The sequence below is a fragment of the Fundulus heteroclitus genome, chromosome 21 (genome assembly GCF_011125445.2).
Source record: "Fundulus heteroclitus isolate FHET01 chromosome 21, MU-UCD_Fhet_4.1, whole genome shotgun sequence".
Taxonomy (NCBI): domain Eukaryota; kingdom Metazoa; phylum Chordata; class Actinopteri; order Cyprinodontiformes; family Fundulidae; genus Fundulus; species Fundulus heteroclitus.
The window spans coordinates 28,431,053-28,451,057 of record NC_046381.1 but is presented as its reverse complement, the minus strand read 5'-3'; the positions used below and the strand labels follow the sequence as shown (position 1 = coordinate 28,451,057).

At 42.4% G+C, this 20,005-nt stretch overlaps 1 pseudogene; it reads right to left on the bottom strand.

Annotated features, from left to right (window-relative positions):
- Positions 1 to 15,551: 15,551 nt before the first annotated feature.
- LOC118556982 lies at positions 15,552 to 19,068 on the bottom strand (annotated as a pseudogene).
- Between the last annotated feature and the right edge of the window lie 937 nt (positions 19,069 to 20,005).

Below are 20,005 nucleotides of genomic sequence, written 5' to 3'. Positions count from 1 at the left end.
GCTGCTTTCGATCTACAGGCGTGGGCCACTCAGTGACGGCCCGGACTTTGGCCGGGTCCATTGAAATCTGGCCAGGGGATAGAATAAAGCCGAGGAAGGGGGTTGATGATGAGTGAAACTCACACTTTTCAGCTTTTACATAAAGCTGGTTCTGGAGGAGCCGGAGAAGAACTGAGCGGACATGTTGTTTGTGGAGAGTTAGATCTTCAGAGTAAATGAGGATATCATCTAAGTAGACAAAAACGAAGCGGCCAATCATGTCCCTTAGAACATAATTTACCAAGTTCTGGAAAACTGCTGGGGCATTGGTTAGGCCAAAGGGCATCACCATATATTCATAATGGCCCGTTGGTGTGTTAAAAGCGGTTTTCCACTCATCTCCTTCCTTTATGCGGACCAAATGATAGGCATTGCGTAGGTCCAGCTTAGTAAACACCTTTGCTGCTTGGACCTGGTCAAACGCAGTGTTCATTAATGGGATAGGGTATCGGTTCTTAACCGAAATGCTATTGAGCCCCCTATAATCAATGCAAGGGCGAAGGGAGCCGTCCTTCTTTCCGACAAAAAAAAAACCCGCCCCCGCAGGAGATGAGGAGGGGCGAATGATGCCGGCTCTTAGGGACTCATTAATGTAGTCCTGCATGGCTTGGGACTTGGGCGGTGATAATGAGTAAAGACGCCCTCTGGGCGGAACGGTTCCGGGTAATAAGTCGATTGCGCAGTCAAAGGGACGATGAGGAGGAAGGCTCGTGGCCTTGGCCTTGTTAAAAACCTCCTTCAAATCATGGTAGCAGGAAGGAACTTTGGACAGATCAGGGTAGTAATCAACATCCTTACCCTCAGAAGAAATAGGTGGATGAGCAGAAAGCAGACACGATTCAGAACAGGAGCCCGCCCAGCCCGTAACTTCTACCCGCCGCCAGTCAATCTGAGGGTTGTGTCTTCTGAGCCATGTAGCGCCCAAAATAACTGGGACCTGCGGGGAGTCAATAATCATAAAAAACTGTTTTTCTCTATGATTACCCCCCATAGTCAGTTCCAAAGGTTCTGTGATGAGGCGAGAGTGGTTCTGTTCGTGGCCGTCCAGGGCAAGCACACTGCGGGGGGAGGAGCCATGAAGAAGAGGGATGTTCAATTTCCTGGCCAACGCCTCATCCATGAACTCAGTGTCCGTTCCAGAGTCGATGAAAACGGATACCCTGTGGGACTTAGAAGGAGTGGTTAGAGTGGCCGGAAGTAACCGGTCGGAGGGGACAGAGAGTCTGGTGTAGCTCAGTAGGGACCCCCTACTGAGCTTGATCTTTTACCGGACAAGACCGGGCTCGGTGACCAGCTCCTCCACAGTAAAGGCAGAGGCCCAGCTGTTGCCTGCGCTGGTGCTCCTCCTTGGACAGCCCCGCCTTTCCAATCTGCATCGGCTCCGGTTCTGGGAGTTTAGGAGGAGCAGATGATGACACAGAGGAAGCAGCAGAAAAACGAGGGTGAGTAGTTGAGACTGAGCGACGCTCCCTCCGTCGCTCCAAGAGACGGAGATCCACCCGTGTGACCAGCTCCTCGAGCTGTTTTAAAGATCTGGGATACTCCCGGGTGGCTAGTTCATCCTTGATCTTGTCATTAAGACCATGAATAAAAACATCCATGAGGACAAACTCGTTCCATAAACTCTCTGCTGCCAGTAAATGAAAATCGATAATGTAGTCTGAAACAGACCTGTCCCCCTGTCTCAAGGATAAGAGCCCCCTAGAGGACTCCCTGCAGGGCAGCACGGGACTGAAAACTCGAGTCAGTTCTCTAGAGAAGTCATGATACGAGTGGCAAATACGTGAATCATTCTGCCACTCGGAGGTCCCCCATAATCTGGCTTTACCGGTCAACAGGGATATTACATAGGCCACCTTAGACCGTTCAGAAGGAAAGGAAGATGGTTGCAGCTCGAAGTGAATTTCACACTGTGTCAGAAATGCCCGGCATTGTTCTGGGTCGCCACTAAAAGAGCCTGGCGGGGTGAGACGCGGCTCAGGGAAAGACGACGTAACCGGAAGTGACGGGCCGCTCGGAGGAGCTGTTTGCGGAAGTGGAGGGGACGGGTTGGTCAGGTTGCGGAGATGATTGAGGATCTCCGAAACACCGGATTCTAATTCTGAAATAGATTTTTCAACTCCCACGCGCCACTGAGCCTCGGGTGAAGGATTCATTTTACTTTTGGCCAGAACGTACTATTATGAATTTGGATGGACCCAAAAGACAACCCGAAAACAGGTCAGTGACGCTTTGATGTTTTATTTAAAAGAAAGGGTTGCACGGCCCTTGCTGCGTGTGGCTCACGCTCAGCGGCTGGCAGCTCCTGGAGGCGAGACGACAGGTTAGTGATCAGCGGAGCCAGATAGAACTGTGGACTAGAAGCTAGATCACTAACCTGGTGGAGAGTGGGCTTGTCAGGGTTTCTTCTGGTCCCTGAGAGCGGCAGAGTCCGTGCAGGATAATCCAAGGCCGTTTGTCCTAGTCCAGTCCGGGTCCGATAGCGTGAGGGCGATTGATAAGGCAGAGGTTTCCGAGGGCAAATCCGAAAGGAGGTTCCAGGTCCAGGTCCGCGTCAGAGTCCAGAAGAACAGACAGTTTAGGGGACAGGCAATCTCAGGTACTCACAGGCTGATTAGGTCAGAACACGGGTGGGCAATCCAAATCCAGAGACTGACAGGCAGAACTCAGGGCGGGCAGACAGAATCCGAGAAGGGCAGAGCTGGCTCAAAAACAGGGCAAAAACAGGTCGGGCTTCAGACAGACAGACAGACAGGTTATTCAGAATGGCTGGAAGTTCTCACCGAGATGGCTCAAGACGTTCTGGCACTGGAGGCTGAAAGGCACGGAACCTTTATACTGGTGAGGTGGAGCCGGAACAGGTGACAGCAATTAACAGCCCCAGTGCGAGGAACGTTACAACCTCTTGTCAGGGTTGGCCACTATTTTACTGGGTGAAAGCAGCAGGTGTGCTGAAGAATCTGACTTCTATCTATACATAGGTAGATTTGAAAAGGAGAATTCTCTCCCAATATACCCGAACGGCCAATAAATTTGAAGCCTTTCATTTGGTTGGTCGATCTCGCGGAGACAAATTAAAAATAATAAAATGAATTTTAAAAAAGGGTCTGGAAGCGGAGGAGTCCGTATAATGGGTTAAAGGCAGAGTTTCCAGGGCCAAGCCTTGCCCCAGGGCGAGACGTTCAATTTCATGCTGAAATAGTATGGGCTCGAAAGCATGACATGCATAAATGATTAGATAAAACATGCAGATTTCACACAAAGGGGTTCATTTAATATTGAACTACTGCTACCAATAAAATATAAAAAAAGGAAAATTTGAATAGAAAAAACTAAAAAAAGGAAACGGAATTAAAAGGGCGTTGCACAGGTGGAGCGTCCAGGTCCAGGTCCAGGTCACAATCCAGAAAGCACAGACAGACAGGGGGCAGGCAAACTCGTTTTACTCACGGACAGGCTGGGGTCAGAAACACGGTGAGGCAGTCCAGTTCTCTGAGGCTGACAGGCAGGACCCAGGCAGGCAGACAGGTTTCCAAAAAACAGAGGCAGAACAGGTCGAGAGGCAGACAGGAATTCAAAAAAGGCTGGAAGCGCTCACCGTATGGCTAGAGACGTTCTGGCACTGGAGGCTGCGAGGAGCAGAGCTTTTAAGCAACCAGGGCGGAGACAGACACAGGTGTGCTGATTGCAGTCAGCAGCTCCAGTGCCAGAAACGTTACACAGTCAAGGGGAATCCCGCTCTGGGCCAATCTGAGCGAAAAGACACCGTATTGAATCTAAAAATTACCCTTATCGAGTAATTTATGGATCTATGATACTCATCAGATCCTGGTTCTCTTAATAACAAAGCAAAAAGATTGCAAGAACTGTAGATCTTGGTGTCTGTGTTGCAGACAGTTCCCATTCTTAATCATAAACCCATAACTATCAACATAATGCAACATCACAGTTTAAACGTCATAACAGAAAGTCAAACATGAAAGTCAGTGGAAAAGAGAAAAGAAAAAAACAGTTTTGTTATATAAAAAGAGCCCATATGTAAATAACGCAAAAAAACGTCAGGCCATTCTGAGTACATGGCAAACATGAATATATTCACGCATAAGTGGTCGTCTCAGGGTCAGGGTTCTTAGGCAACTTCTCCTTCATTGCAAAAAAAAAAAAAGTATAGTTCTCTGGCATGTTCCTCCCACACTTCTTAAGTTCTTTTCTTGCTCCTCTGCATGGACAAAACTATTTAGCTGGATGGCAATGAGTGTTCAATCCTGGCTCGGGCAATAAGCATTTTATTCCCAGTAAAATGCTCTATGAAGATGGTTGGCAGACACCAGGTCTTGTTTTCTGTTGAGGAACAGAAACAAGGTGTAATTAGTGTTGTTATCAAGACTCCCAATCTTGTGTCATTTACAACACTTTCACATCCAGATATTCCCGCTCACAATTATCTATTAGCTACGAGGTTAAGCTACGGAGCTTAACCTCCTGCACTGTAGTCATTAGATCTTGCATAGCTCCTATATTAAAAGAGAAATCAACAGTTCAACTTTATCAGCAGCAGCATTTCTCTGTAATTCTTAATCAAATTTCTCACATGTGTGTCTCATCTTACAATGTCTGACAATTTAAAGCTCTCTGCAACATAAATTTATCATCTTATATGTTTCATGGCTACTGTGTCAAGGTTCATCTCACCTCATTTAACACACTAAGTCTGAACATACAAAGAATTGTATTAAAACCTTTCAGAACCTTCTTGCTGATCCAGCCTTAAAATACTTCATATTTTTCTAAAAACCCCAACAGAAAACCCTTAAGTTTGTAAAATAAATCTCCATTGTTTATATTTCCTGAATATCATTGTGATGTTAATCAGAAGAAACCCTATGTATCTCTTGTCTTATCTTGAAAAGCTCAGCTGAGAAAAAGGAAGCGTGTGCATGCCCAAGCGCACACAAAGTCGTAATTGGTTTCTATTCAGGAAGTGGTTGTAGCCCAGGGCAGAGACAGGAAGTAGTTCTGTGAATCAGTTTCAGCTTGACGTGCATAAACCAAAGGACGAAGTGAAGAGCAATTCTAACCCCATTATTTTCTTATTTTTTAATCATTTCTGCCTGTTTTAACAGACAGCTTTTGTAAGCAACCCTGGTTGTGTTTTATGTCCCCCTGTTTGAATCTTGTTTGAAACAAACCTTTTTAATTTTCTTACATGGGTCCAGAGGTGGTGGTTCAAGGCAAGGTGTCTCTCTGGTAGGATCCAAGGTGCTAGGAGGAATAAAACACAGGAACTCGGTTAGATTCAGGTTCACAAGGTAACTAGGTTTAAACAAGGATTTGGTCTGTACCAATGCAAAGCGTTAACGAACTGACGCCCTCCTCCCGGTTCCAGCTCCTTATAAAGGGTGGTAATTAGCTCTGATGTAGTGCACCTGCCCGTCTAGCCCTGCTGAGGAGAGAAATAAAGAAAACCAGACCTGCACCTAGACCTCAGAGTTTGACTGCACCCCCCCCCCCCCCCCAACGAACGCCCCTTGGCAGCCATCCACCCGGGCGGTAGGTGATGGTGAAATTAAATTGTGAAAACAACAGGGACCAATGGCTCTGGCGGGAGTTCAGTCGTCTGGCGGATTGGATGTATGCGAGATTCTTATGGTCAGTCCAGATGTGATAGGCAGTTCTGTTCCTTCCAACCAGTGACACCACTCCTCCAACGCTAGCTTAATGGCCAGAAGTTCTCGATTCCCCACGTCATAATTCCATAATTCACAGGTGGTGAAAGTGTTTCGATGGCCGTTGCTCTTGGAACCAGGTTGGACACAGGAGACGATGAGGTGGTCCCACAGGAATTACCTGACACCTAACACTGACTGTAAAGGTTTTTTTTTGGGGGGTGCCGAATAGAGAAATCAGAGAATACCTACCCTGTCCTGACCAGGTCCGCGTTCAAAACACATAGATCCAATTACCAAGGCCTAGACAAATACGAAAGCAGAGATGCGTTCTTCCAATAATAATAATAATAATAATAATAATAATACATTTAATATATACTACACTTTCCATCAAAAGATCTGAAAGTACTACAGGTAAAAAAAGAGAAAAGTGTAATGAGCTTGGCACTGGTGCTGGTCTGATCCAAAACTCAGCACACCTGCCCTGCTCCGCCCTGCATGCAATCATCCTCACCGGTTCCACCTGTTCTCTACAGTATAAAGTCAGACAGCAGACCTGCCACCAGTGCCAGATCGTCAAGCCTATTGGTGAGAACATTCCAGCCACTCTGATTACCTGTCTGTCTGATTGCCTGTTGCCCGACTTGCATCTGCCTTCTGTTTCTGAGCCTGCCCGAACCCCGATCAAGCCTACCTGAGACCTGCCTGCCTGAGACCTGGTCTTTTGGATTTTGGACCCTAGAACCTGTACGACCTGGATTGCCTGTCTAAACCCCCTCAATCAGTCTGTGAGTACTGGATCCCTCCTAACTCCTGTAACTCTCTGAGCCTCCCAGTTACTGAACCTGGACCGGATCTGGACCTGACTCTTGGATAACCCCTCTGTTCTACCGCTGGATCTGTGCCTCCCCGTTACCGGACCCGGACCGCCTCTGGACAAAGCTCACGGATTTCTCAGGACGGATTGTCTGCTGCTCTGTCAGCCACTCAACGGCTTCTGCCCCTCCGTTTACAAGCTGGCTTTCAGCACCCTGGTCCCCCTTCAGTCAGGTTAGTGATCCAGCTCTTGTCACAGTTTCACGTCTACCATTGCTAGTCACTAACCTATCTCTCTGTCTTCAGGGCTTTCAGCCCGAGCACAAGCATTGCGCCCCGAGAGCCCGCGCTTGCCTTTGTTTAATAAAGATTTGAAATTCCACTGACCTGTTGTAGTTGAATCTTGAGTCCAGTTCCTGTACATTACAGAAAAGCATATAAAAAAATAAAAAAGCTATTTTTAGAAGAGAGAAAAAACATCTAAAGGGGACCAAAAGCTTTGCTAAAAAGAAATGTTTTAGGGCCTTTTTTTAAACATTCAATAAATTGAGGTGCCTTCAAGGTGTCAGCGAGGGCATTCCACAGATGTGCGGCAGCAGCACAACATGCCCTATCTCCCATTGTCCTGAGTCAGGTTCTGGCAATGTGGAGGAGGTTTGAGTGAGTGGAGCGAAGGGACCGGGTTGTGTTCTGTGGGTTGATAAGTTCTTTGAGCTAGGGGGGGCATGTCCATGGATGCATTGATGTGTGAGTAGGGAAAGCTTGTATTCAGTCCTTGTGGAGATGGGAAGCCAGTGCAGTGAATGAAGAATGGGGGTAATATGCTTATGTTTCTGCACTTTCATCAGGATCCTAGCTGCAGAGTTTTAAATGTACTGAACCCTCTGCAGACTCTTTCTAGGGATCCCAATGAAAAGTGCGTTGCAACAGTCCAGTCTGGAGGAGACAAAGGCATGTACCAGCTTTTAAGCGTCTGGGAGGGAGAGAATGAGACAGAGTTTGGAAATGTTACGGAGGTGGCAGAAAGAGGTCTTGCATAGGTGATTTATATTCAATTCAATTCAATTAAATTTTATTTATATAGCGCCAAATCATGAAACATGTCATCTCAAGGCACTTTACAAAGTCAAGTTCAATCATATTATACAGATTGGGTCAGATTATACAGATTGGTCAAAAATGTCCTATATAAGGAAACCAGTTGATTGCATCAAAGTCCCGACAAGCAGCATTCACTCCTGGGGAAGCGTAGAGCCACAGAGTCATCTGCATTGTACATGGCTTTGCTGCAATCCCTCATACTGAGCAAGCATGAAGCGACAGTAGGAAGAAAAACCACCCATTAGCGGGAAGGAAAAACCTCCGGCAGAACCGGGCTCAGTATGAACGGTCATCTGCCTCGACCGACTGGGGTTACAGAAGACAGAACAGAGACACAACAAGAGAAACAAAAAAGCACAGAAGCACACATTGATCTAGTAATCTGTTCTACATTAGATGGTAGTAGCGGGTGAGCCGTCTTCTCTGGATGATGTCACAGTTAACAGAACGCCAGACCAGGTGTACCCTACTTTTTTCTCTCTTTTCTCTACTATGAAGAGAAAAGAGAGAGAACAGAAAGTTAAAGCAGAAATGACAACACATAATGCATAATTGAAGAACAGTAGAACTCAATAGAGTGAGAAAATTAGATCCTGATATACTCCAGTAGCCTAAGCCTATAGCAGTAAAACTATAAAGGTAGCTGAGAGTAACATGAGCCTCTAGTTATACTTTTTGTCAAAAAGAAAAGTTTTAAGCCTAGTCTTAAAAGTAGACAGGGTGTCTGCCTCACGGACCAAAACTGGGAGTTGGTTCCACAGGAGAGGAGCCTGATAGCTAAAGGATCTGCCTCCCAACCTACTTTTAGAGACTCTAGGAACCACCAGCAGACCTGCAGTCTGAGAGCGAAGTGCTCTTTTAGGAACATACGGGGTAATCAGAGCTCTGATATAGCTAATCAATGGAGCTTGATTATTAAGGGCTTTATACGTTAGAAGGAGAATTTTAAATTCTATTCTTAATTTAACAGGAAGCCAATGAAGGGAAGCTAAAACAGGAGAAATATGATCCCTCTTGTTGATTTTCATCAGAACTCTTGCTGCAGCATTTTGGATCAGCTGAAGGCTTTGAACTGCATTTTGTGGACTTCCTGATAGTAAAGAATTACAATAGTCCAGCCTTTAAGTAACAAATGCATGGACTAGTTTTTCAGCATCACTCCTGGACAGAATGTTTCTAATTTTGCCGATATTCCGGAGGTGAAAAAAGGAAACCCTGGAAACCTGTTTAATATGGGATTTAAATGACATGTCTTGGTCAAAAATAACACCAAGATTTTTTACTTTATTACCAGAGGCCAGCTTAATGCCACCCAGATTAAGTGATTGGTTAAGAAGTTTATTTTTTGAGGACTCTGGCCCAAAGATTACAACTTCGGTCTTGTCAGAATTTAGATGCAGGAAATTTAAAGTCATCCAGCTTTTGATGTCATCAAGACATGACTGCAGTCGAAGTAATTGATTGGATTCATCAGGATTTATGGATAAATATAGCTGAGTATCATCAGCATAACAGTGGAAATTAATCCCATGCTGTCTGATAATTTTGCCTATCGGAAGCATATATATAGTAAAGAGAATTGGTCCAAGGACTGAACCCTGTGGTACTCCACAGGTCACCCTAGAGTTTGAGGAAGATTTATTATTAACATGAACAAATTGGAATCTGTCTGACAGATAAGATTTAAACCAGCCTAATGCTTTCCCCTTAATCCCTACAGTATGCTCAAGTCTTTGTAGGAGAATATTTTGATCAACTGTATCAAACGCAGCTCTGAGATCTAACAGGACAAGTATAGACACAAGTCCATTATCTGAGGCCATGAGAATATCATTAGTGACCTTCACCAGAGCTGTTTCAGTGCTATGATGAGCTCTGAAGCCTGACTGAAACTCCTCAAGTAGGTCATTACTTTGTAAATGTTCACAAAGTTGATTAACAACTACTTTCTCAAGAATTTTAGATAAGAAAAGAAGATTAGATATAGGTCTGTAATTTACTAACTCATCTTGATCAAAAGAAGGTTTCTTAAGTAAAGGTTTAATAACAGCTACTTTCAAAACCTGTGGTACATATCCATTTACTAAGGATAGATTAATCATGTCTAAAATAGTGCCACTGATCAAAGGGAATATGTCCTTAAACAACTTGGTTGGGATTGAGTCTAACATACAGGTAGAAGGTTTAGATGAAGCTAAAATTTTAGATAGCTCAGAAAGCTCTACTGCTTCTAAACAGTTCAAACACTGCGCAGATTCTAAAGATTCCTCCAATGCTGCCTCACTTACTGAGGACGAGGTAATCATGTTTGGGAGGATGCCAATTATTTTATTTTTAATGGCATCAATTTTATTTATGAAGAATCCCATAAAATTATTACTACTAAGAGCTAAGGGAATGGATGGATCAACAGAGCTGTGGCTCTGGGTAAGTTTGGCAACTGTACTAAAGAGAAATCTAGGATTATTTTTATTCTCTTCAATTAATGATGAAAAATATGCTGCTCTAACTCTGCGGAGGGTCTTGTTATACAACAATAGTCTGTCCCTCCAGATTAAGTAGGATTCCTCTTGGTGTGTAGAGCGCCATATTCTCTCCAATTTCCTAACATTGTGCTCCAAGGAACGCAGCTCTGAATTAAACCAAGGAGCCAGCTTCCTGTGAATAATCACCTTCTTTTTCTAGGGAGCTACATTGTCTAACGCAGAACGCAATGAGGAAGTCACATTGTTAGCAAAGGTATCAATTTGTGAATGGGAAGAAACAGCAATGCTGCCATCTACAGGGCTTTTCTGCAATACTGAGGATATTAAAAAGGGGACAGACTCTTTAAGTTTTGATACAGCATTATCCAATAAAAATCTACTATAATGGAACCCTCTTTTGGGGGTGGAGAACTCAGTTAGATTAAACTCAAATGTTATTAAAAAATGATCAGACAGGACATATTAGGAGTTTACTGAAATGGTTACTTTGTGTTTTGTTCACATATTCATATGATGGGCCATCTTGTTTTGTGTGTGATCATACAGATAAAACATTATCTATATAATCAAAAGGGTGGAGTGTTAATGGAGTATTATTGTGAGGTCACTATGGCCTCATGCAACTCTGACATACGAGGCTTGGAGACGTGATGGTTGTGTATGAGATCCACTGTTTGCTGATCGCAAGGCCAAATGCTGCGTAGCTACTGTGCAGGATGTTGATTGTCTAGGATAGACTTTCTTTGTTTTGTCTCATGCCACTATCGAGTATTAGGGAGAGCTGAAACCAATTAGGGACAGAGACAGGGCAGACGCAGACTGCAGCAGGACTGTGGGGTGCGATTACTTTCCATCTATGTGATCTCTGCTCTGTTTCTTAATAAAAGTGCTGGAACTTCATCACCTCCGTCTCCTTATTCAGTAACTCTGGGAAGTCAGTTATTATTGTTTAGAATTCTAACCACACTGTGCAAAAACAGTTATTTTTCAAGGATCATAACCTCAAGTCCTAGTTGCAAGCAGGTTAGTGCAAGAAACCGGAATTACCTGAAAATTTTAAAGATCACTTTTCTTGACCAAAAAACTGTTTGCATTCACGTATACACAGCACACAGAAATATGAAGAAATTATTGCTGCTGGTGTGTACATAAGGATCAGGGTTAGATGTGTGTGTGAAATAAATTTAAATAAACAATCAAAGTGGTGTCTTCATTTAAATATAAAATGTATTAAATCATACATTTATTAATATGTCATGCAATATGTCTCTTTGATAAGAGCATAAAACAATGTATTTCAGCATGGGAACAAATTTTTTTTAATGTGTGATAGCGTCCTGCATCATAACCACGTCTTTGCCTTTTGTAACAAGCCAAATTGTGTGAAAATCGGGTAAAGATTTGGGCAATTGTTTTATTTTAGTTGGGCATACAGCTTCTTCGATACAAGTAAATGCACAGGGGGCACGTAAAGGGCCCATCCCAGAAGGCATCTATGCTCAAACATCAGCTCCAATAGGCATTGTCAGTCCTTCTGTTGTCCATGTAAATAATGTCTATAGTGAAAACAGCAGTGGGAGAAACGAGGTTTGGAATATGATTAAACTAAATAATGTTAGATGTAAGGAGCAGAACCTGCAGCAACAGAGGACAAAGGAAACTGATGATCAACAAGGATCCGAATCAGAATGCTTGTGTTGTCATCACACAAGTGCGTGATGAAGTTATGCCAGCTGCGTCGGCCAGGTGTTTGTAAGGAGAGTATATAACAAGAAAAATATAATAGAACAATTATAAAAGTATAAAAACTACACATATTGCTCAAAATAAAACATTTATTTAACTATCTATTGGTTAAATTGAACTAGCTATTTTCTGTACTCTGCTCAAGCAGCAGGAGCTGGTGATGTCTTCCAGGGCTGCAAATGGTCTGCAGTCTTTGTTGCCCTCTGCAGAACCCTCCTACCTGTAGTAGAGCAGGCAGACTGCTCTCATTTGGTTCTAGATAATCTAAAATAGCCTCAGAGAAGCTGAATTTAGAATCAGAGCCAGAAACAGAGTAGGTACATTCACAACAAACGTATTTTTCCAAATCTGCTTTGAGCTCCTTTATTCATCAACTCAGACAAACGTTTTGGGAACATTTGTAACCAATCTTGAGGAGAACTTCTCCAGGCTTCTTGAAGGGATGTTGAAGCTCTTCTTAGGATCTTTGCTGCCTGTTGTAAACTTTTGCATGCTTCATCCATCCATCCATCCATCCATTTATCGATTAATCCATCCATCCATCTATCCATCCATCTGGCCTGTAGCCGGGATCTCGTTCTTTCGGTCATGACTCAAAGCTCATGACCATAGATGAGGGTAGGAACGTAGATCGACGGGTAAATTGAGAGCTTCGCCTTTTGGCTCAGCTCTCTCTTCACCACAACGAACCGGTACAGCGCCCGCTTCACAGCAGATGCCGCACCAATCCGCCTGTCGATCTCCTGCTCAATTTTCCCCTCATTCGTGAACAAGACCCCAAGATACTTAAACTCCTCCACTAGGGGTAAAACATCCTCCCCTACCCGGAGAAGGCACTCTACCCTTTTCCGGCTCAAGACCATGGTCTCAGATTTGAAGGCACTGATTCTCATCCCGGCCGCTTCGCACTCGGCTGCGAACCACTCTAGTGAGAGCGGTAGATCACGCCCTAATGAAGCAAATAGGACCACGTCATCCGCAAATAGCAGAGACGCAATCCTAAGGCCACCAAAACAGCCTAGAAATTCTGTCCATAAAAGTTATGAACAGAATCGGTGACAAAGTGCAAATTTGGTGGAGTCCAACTCTCACCGGAAACGAGTCTGACTTGCTGCCGGCTATGCGGACCAGACTCTGCGGACCAGACTCTGACACCGGTCATACAGAGACCTGACAGCACTTATTAAAGGGCCCGGCGTGTTTGAGGGTTGCTGCCGAGACATGCACCGACAACCTTATGGCCACAGCTCTGACTAGCCACCTCAACAATAGAGCCGCGGAACATGGTCCACTCAGATTTAAGTTTTCCCTCCCTCGGGACGTGTTCAAAGGTCTCCCGGAGGTGGGAGTTAAAGCTCCGTCTCACGGGGGGACTCTGCCAGACGTTCTCAGCAAACCCTCACAATACGTTCGGGCCTGCCAGGTCTGACCGGCTTCCTCTCCCAACATTTGCATGCTTCTAACCTGGAAATCCAGTTATTTCCCTTCATTCTGCTCCTGAACAGAGTGAACAGTGAGTGATTCTTCAAATATTGGTATTTTCAGACTTGTATTTGTAGCCTGCTTCCTTTTTTTTCTTTGCCTGTCTCTGCAGTTTAAACCAGGCTTTTTTGATGCAGAACCATTTTCCCTTACTTTTTAAGTTGAAATTAAATTTTAATATTCCTTAGTTAGGGCTGTGCAGTGGGAAATGCTGTTGCCTTGCAGCAAGAAGATCTTGGGATCAAATCCAATACTGGGGCTGTTTGCATGTTCTCCCTGTGCATGCATGGGTTCACAGTTAAAAAAAAACATGACTGTTAGGTTAATTGGCCTCTCAAATTGTCCTTAGGTGTGAATGTGTGTGTGAATGGTTGTTTGTCCTGTCTGTCTCTGTGTTGCCCTGTGACAGACTGGCATCCTGTCCAGGGTGTACCCTGCCTCTTACCCGTTGACAGCTGGAGATAGGCACCAGCAACCCTTTGCGATCCCAACACAGACCAGCGTGATGGAAAATGGATGGATGGATAGTCCTTAGTTAGGATTATCAGAAATATGTATATTTACTACAAGCCCAAGTGATGAATTTGTTTCTTTACACAACCTTAGCATTGATAAAATTGCTTTTTATTCTGTCTAATTTGGGTCAAATGTTTGTTAGTTTGTTAGTTTAGGGTTAGGGGCAATTCTGAGAGTTTAATTTAACTCCATTTCAGATAACATTTTATTCCATTCACAAACTAGAAACTGGAGCACTGGATAAAAGCTGTGTGCTCGCAGAGAGCATCATTTTATTCACAATAACACTAGATAATATCTGACTTTTTATTATGCATGAATTTGCTCAATCATGCTGCCGCTCAGTTTTAGGTGTTGCTTCTGATGTATAACAACTGTGCAGCCAAGACAAAGCAAATCAGAAAGCTGTGAAAACGATGGTTCCTTTATTTCTTCATAACCAAACACACAACAAAGTTTAGCTGATTGTTCCAGAGACACTTATAGTTCATTCTCTTGCTGACACTGCCCTATGCTGGTTTAAACAACCAACAACATTCATGGGGAAACTGCTGCTTTTCTGCCAAAGTGAGAGTTTATTAAACAATGAAAACTAAAAAGCCAACATAAATAGGTTAAAAGTGACTTTAAACAACTGGGAACAAACTTGATCATCAAATTCATACTTAAAATGTGCAACATAGGTTTAGGACAATGAGACCTTACTATATGAAATAAAAACACCTCTAAAGCTCTGAGAATGACAACAGCTGTGTGATGCAAACACAGACACCAAAAGTCCCTGAAATGATTCTATCAACAGTGAAGAGATCACTCTGTTGGTATCGTCTGCTTGTTCTGTGTCTTGTGGAAATAAAACAGCACTGAGAGGTTCTGGCGCTCTGCACCGAAATTACTGTAGCTCCACCTATTCACAGACAACTAGGATCAACATGTGACTTTCTGCTTTAACTAAATGGCTGCAGCACCACAGGTGACTTCTTTTTTAGCACACCATGGACAGGTCGCAAGTCTATCGCAGAGCAATACAGAGACAAACAACCATTCTCGCACATATTCACACCTAAGGAAAATTAACCTAGCAGTCATGTTTTTGGACTGTGGGAGGAAGCTGGAGTACCCGGAGAGAACCCATGCATGCACAGGGAGAACATGCAGAAAGGCCCAGGGTAGGACTTGAACCCAGGACCTTCTTGGTGGAACAGCGCTACCACCACTTCCACACTGTGCAGCACCCCTGTAAATCCAATCCAAACAAATGTCCTGATGGAAACGAAAGTACCACACTGGATGACTGCAATGACTAATAATAACGCAAAGGAAAGGTGACAAAAACTGACTCAGGTGAAAATGTTTTAGAACATTTCTGCATATATGATTTTTCACTGCTACAGTGCTTCAAACTAACTAACATTCAAATCGTCTCATTTTCAGTGACACATGACTAATTCTGTTTATTTCTCAGGTTGGTTATGAGAAACTCATATATGTTAGACTTTGAACATAGTAACTTTTTCTTTCCTTGTTGAATTGAACAGTAAAAAGAAGCAGAACTTCAACAATTACTCAGAGAAGAAGCAGGAGAGCAGAAAATCCTTCAGTGAGATAGCAGAGTACCTTTTCCTCCAACGGTTGGATGAATCTCTGGAAGGAAAACAGACAGACTGAATAAATCCAACTCTGTTTAGATCTGCTTTCAGCTGCAACATTCAAACGATCCCTTGGGGACACATCCACAGGACCAACCTTTTTCTGGAGCAGTCACATGAACATCTGGTGATGTTTGATTACCAAGGTCATTCATGGCCACACAGTAATAAGCCGCCCTCTCAGTGATGTTAAATCCATAAACTTCTCCTTCAGCTACTCTCATGGCTCCATGTTTGCTCTTCTTGAACCAGCTGAAGCAGTTGAAGGGAGGCTTGGCTCTGCTGGAGTAGTTCAGGTATGCCCAGCTACCTGCTGATGGACTGATGGATGCTTAGGTGTGTCTGGGAGCATCTGAGGAAAATGTGACACACTTTCAGTTTATTGATGAGAACCAGCTGAACCACAATTTGCTGACAGGATCACTTACAGGAAACACTGAGAGTCACATCTGCCTTTGCCTCCTTGTGTTTTCCTCCATCTACAGGATATCTGGCAGAACAGATGATGTTTCCATCATGTGAGTCTGACAGAGCGATGTTCTGCTGGATCTTAGCTGTAAACGTTCCATCTGGGTTCTCCTCCATCTGTCTGTGAGCGTTGTGTTGGAGATTCCAGGTGAGTTCGGGAGGTGAGTGTGGACAGGGAGAGAGAGCTGAGCACATTATGGTGACAAAGTCCTTCTCCTTCACATCACCTGAGATTTAATTTCTGGGGCTCCAAGCAGAATCTGTGCTTTCACATCACACACACATTTTACACAGGGAGGTCCAGCAGATTTACTCTACTTTAAACACACGTGGAGCAGAAAAACATGGAGGAGGAGAAATATGAGAGAAGAACAGCTAGAAAAATAAAGTTAGAGCAAACATCTGCTTTGTGTTGACAAACTGCTTTCTTCAGCTCTGGCCTCTGATCCTGTTGATGATCCTATAACAGATGTTTAGCTTCACGCTGAAGGTTAAATCCATGGAGTTAGTTGTGTTACAGCAAAAATGAATCTGAAGTCATCTTCTTTCCTCAACATTAATATTACAGATAAATAAAACCAAATGCCTCTCACTTCTAACTGTTATATTAACAGGATCACGGGTAGCTGTTGCTCTGAACTTCCGATTCTCAATCCTGAAGAAGTATCTGTCTGCTTGACTTGAGGTTACTTTAGAAAACACAGTGGTGCAGTTCTTCTTCCTCAGGTTTCCAGGTATGTCGATTTTATAGCTGTTGTTTGTCTTACTGCTGTTGTAAACGATATTATATGGATTCTTTCCAAAATATGTGTCACTTTTAATCCAAACTCCAGATGTTTTTCTGCTGCCATCAAACATTTCTCACAATCTCTCTCTAAAGCTGCATGGAATCAGTAAACAGGATCCAGCTCTTTTGGTGCAACAATCCTGAGTGCTGGTGTTTTGTCACAACCGATCTGAACTCCTGTAAAAGCAAAATAAAGATGAAAACAATGTGGAGCAAAATATTCCTGAAGAGAAACTTCCTGATCCACAAACTCCAGCTGAGCTGCAGCCTGTTACATGTTGAGCCTTTAAACAAGATCAGGATCCAATATTTCAGACTATAAAGGGTTCCAGTAATGTCTCCAAATGAAAGAGAGAACAGAGAGCTCACCTGGAAAAAAGAAGACGCTGATGTCAGCAGGTTCTCAGATAGGGCCGCCATCCCACACCTGCATCCCTCCATCTGCTCAGAGACACAAGCTATAGGAAAAATGTCCCTTTAAGTGTTTTTCATACAGACGTTTTTAGAAAAGTTCTGGCTCTTATACATTTTAAAAATCATTCCTTTGAACATTGCTCTACCACCCTCAGTGCAAATTTAAGAAAAGAAAACTCTCCTTTTCTTCAAGCTCATTTTTATTAAAGATAATCTGCAAACAAAACACTTTAGTTGAACACATCGCAAAAGGCAAAATACAAAAGTTGAATAGATAAGCTTCGACTTAAGAACTTTTAATACCAAATGTTATTCTTACGAAATAAGTCTGCAGACAAATATTTTTACTTTTTGGTTACAAGTTACCAACGGCGGTGCAAACAGGGAAGCCCTCTGTCGAAACACAAACGTCCTCAAATAAATATACAAAATACTTCAAGAACCCGGAAATTCTGCCTTTCTTTAGAAGAGGGAGTTTTTTCTACCTTCATGCAGGTGTGAATGCTTAAAAATGTCAGTGTAGAAAGGGAAATTAACAGAACTAAAACATTGAGTAGACTAAGCAAAAACACAACCATAGCTCACAAAAAGATCCAGACATTAGTGTCCAAGAAAGCAAAGCACCAAGTAAAAAGCCTGAGGGTTAGAAACCATCAATATAGTGTCTGAAATAAACCATAAGAAACTTCAGAGAAAACCGACAACAGGGCATTTACCTTCTCTCTGAGACTGAATTCAGAAAACCAGCTTCCTCTGTTTGGTTCAAAAGCTGAGTTTTTCTCAGCACTTCACTTACTATCTCACCATTAAGGGAGGAGCACAACCAAACATTTTTCTACAAACATGCTGAATACATTATTTAGTCATGTAATTATATTTTAGTTAAACATCGTCATCATGTTTGCTGTAAAAACAAAACAAAAAACACTCAAGCTACAGTATGTTCCAGAAACGGCTTTAGCATTGCTGGAACTGGTAACTATCAAATGCTACATGTTGACCCATAGGCTGTGATAGTTGCAACAGATGCTATGGTGTGTGTGTGATCACTGATCCAAGTCAAATATTAAACCAAAACACTGCAATTCATATTTCACTATTTTCATCAAAATGTGTTCCATGTTTCAATAATTTCTATTTGCCTTGCAAAAGTATTCCCTTCAGAAAAACTGTTTATACTGACAGCTCATGGGACACATAGATTGCACACAGGTAGATTTCATTTTGCTAATTACATAATATTTGAAGCTAATTGACCGCACCAGCTTTGTAGCAAAGAGGCAGATACATATGTAGATGCAAATTTTCTGTTTTTTATATATTCTTTGTGATTGCTCTTTACCAACCTGAGACTATTTTATGCAGATAAATTACTTAAAATAAAATAAGTTAATGGTTGAAATGTAACAAAACTGGAAAAATGCCAAGGGCAATTAATACTTTTGCAAGGAACTGTATATTATTCCTTTTCCCCATCATATTTATTGATATTCAGTAAAATATTTACACACTGCACACTGAGCTACCTATCTTGAACAACCAAGGCAATGGTTGTGGCAACACAAGCCACTGCTTTAGGCTCCCAACAGAACTTGATTTTTTTGTTTTTGAAACAAGTTATACGTCTACATGTTCAACTGTATTGTTAAAGAATGGGCTTACTTTTTAATTTCTGTCTAATTATGAACAGGGAATTTTAAAGTATCATAATTGTTTTGAATAAAACATTATATTTTTTGTTTATTTGAAGATCTTAACATATTGGTTTTGGAAAAAGATCCAAAAGTTTGCCAGTTATTAATTATTTATAAATTATTCTCTAATTCTGTGCTGTTCCTTTTTACTATTCATATTGTCCTGTTGTATATACTGAATACCAGATTCCCATACCTCATGTACATAACACCGTATATAACACTAATTTATTCCAGCATTCTTTGCACTCATCACACTGTGGACATGTATGTTTGCATATGTACATGCACCAGTACATCACTTTCAACTCTGACATGTACATAATAACTATATTGGTAATAATTATTTACATCTGCATCCTTTGCAGGAGTTCATTGGACCATTGCAAAATTGCTTCAGTCTGTCCGCTTGTTTTTAGTGTATTCACACATGCCCTCCATACTATCGACTGCATTTTTTATTTCTGCATTATTGTGTTATTATATTATTGTATAGGTAAGCACATTGTGAGTATTGTACAATCCAGAGCCACATTCCTTGTATGTATATACAAAATCTTTCTGTATCAAGCGTTTCTAAAATTACCTTTTTGATAGAATTTTGCATATAAGAACCTACATAGATGTCTACCAGAGCTGAAACACTAGATGGCAGTAACTCTCTGTCAGAAAGCTAAACTTTTCTTTGAGCTCTGCACCAGTTTCTCATTCTCTACAAACTATTGCTCCCTAAATATGTTGTGTACTCTATACATTTTTCTTCTTTTTGGAACTTGTCTTTGTGGATTGAAATGAAATGAGAAAACGTAAAAACTCCATGTAAATAGGAAGAAAAAAAGATTTAAAAATGAAACAAATTCTAGCCTATCTGAATATTAAAAGTAAGGAATTGCGAGGTTATTTCTAATGAACGATGAAGACCCAGAAAATAATGGAAAAGCCATAATGGAGCCACTTAAACTACCCCATGAAGACGACAAAATCTCCCCACAGGGCTGAATAAACGAATGAACCCTGCTGTTCAGTTTTGTCTGACATCAACACCCCCATTGGCATGGTAACCCCTTTTGGAATGGCTGTCACCCAGGTCAAGCATATTTTTTCACCTTTCTCCCCCTTTCTGGTGCGGTCCAGCTAC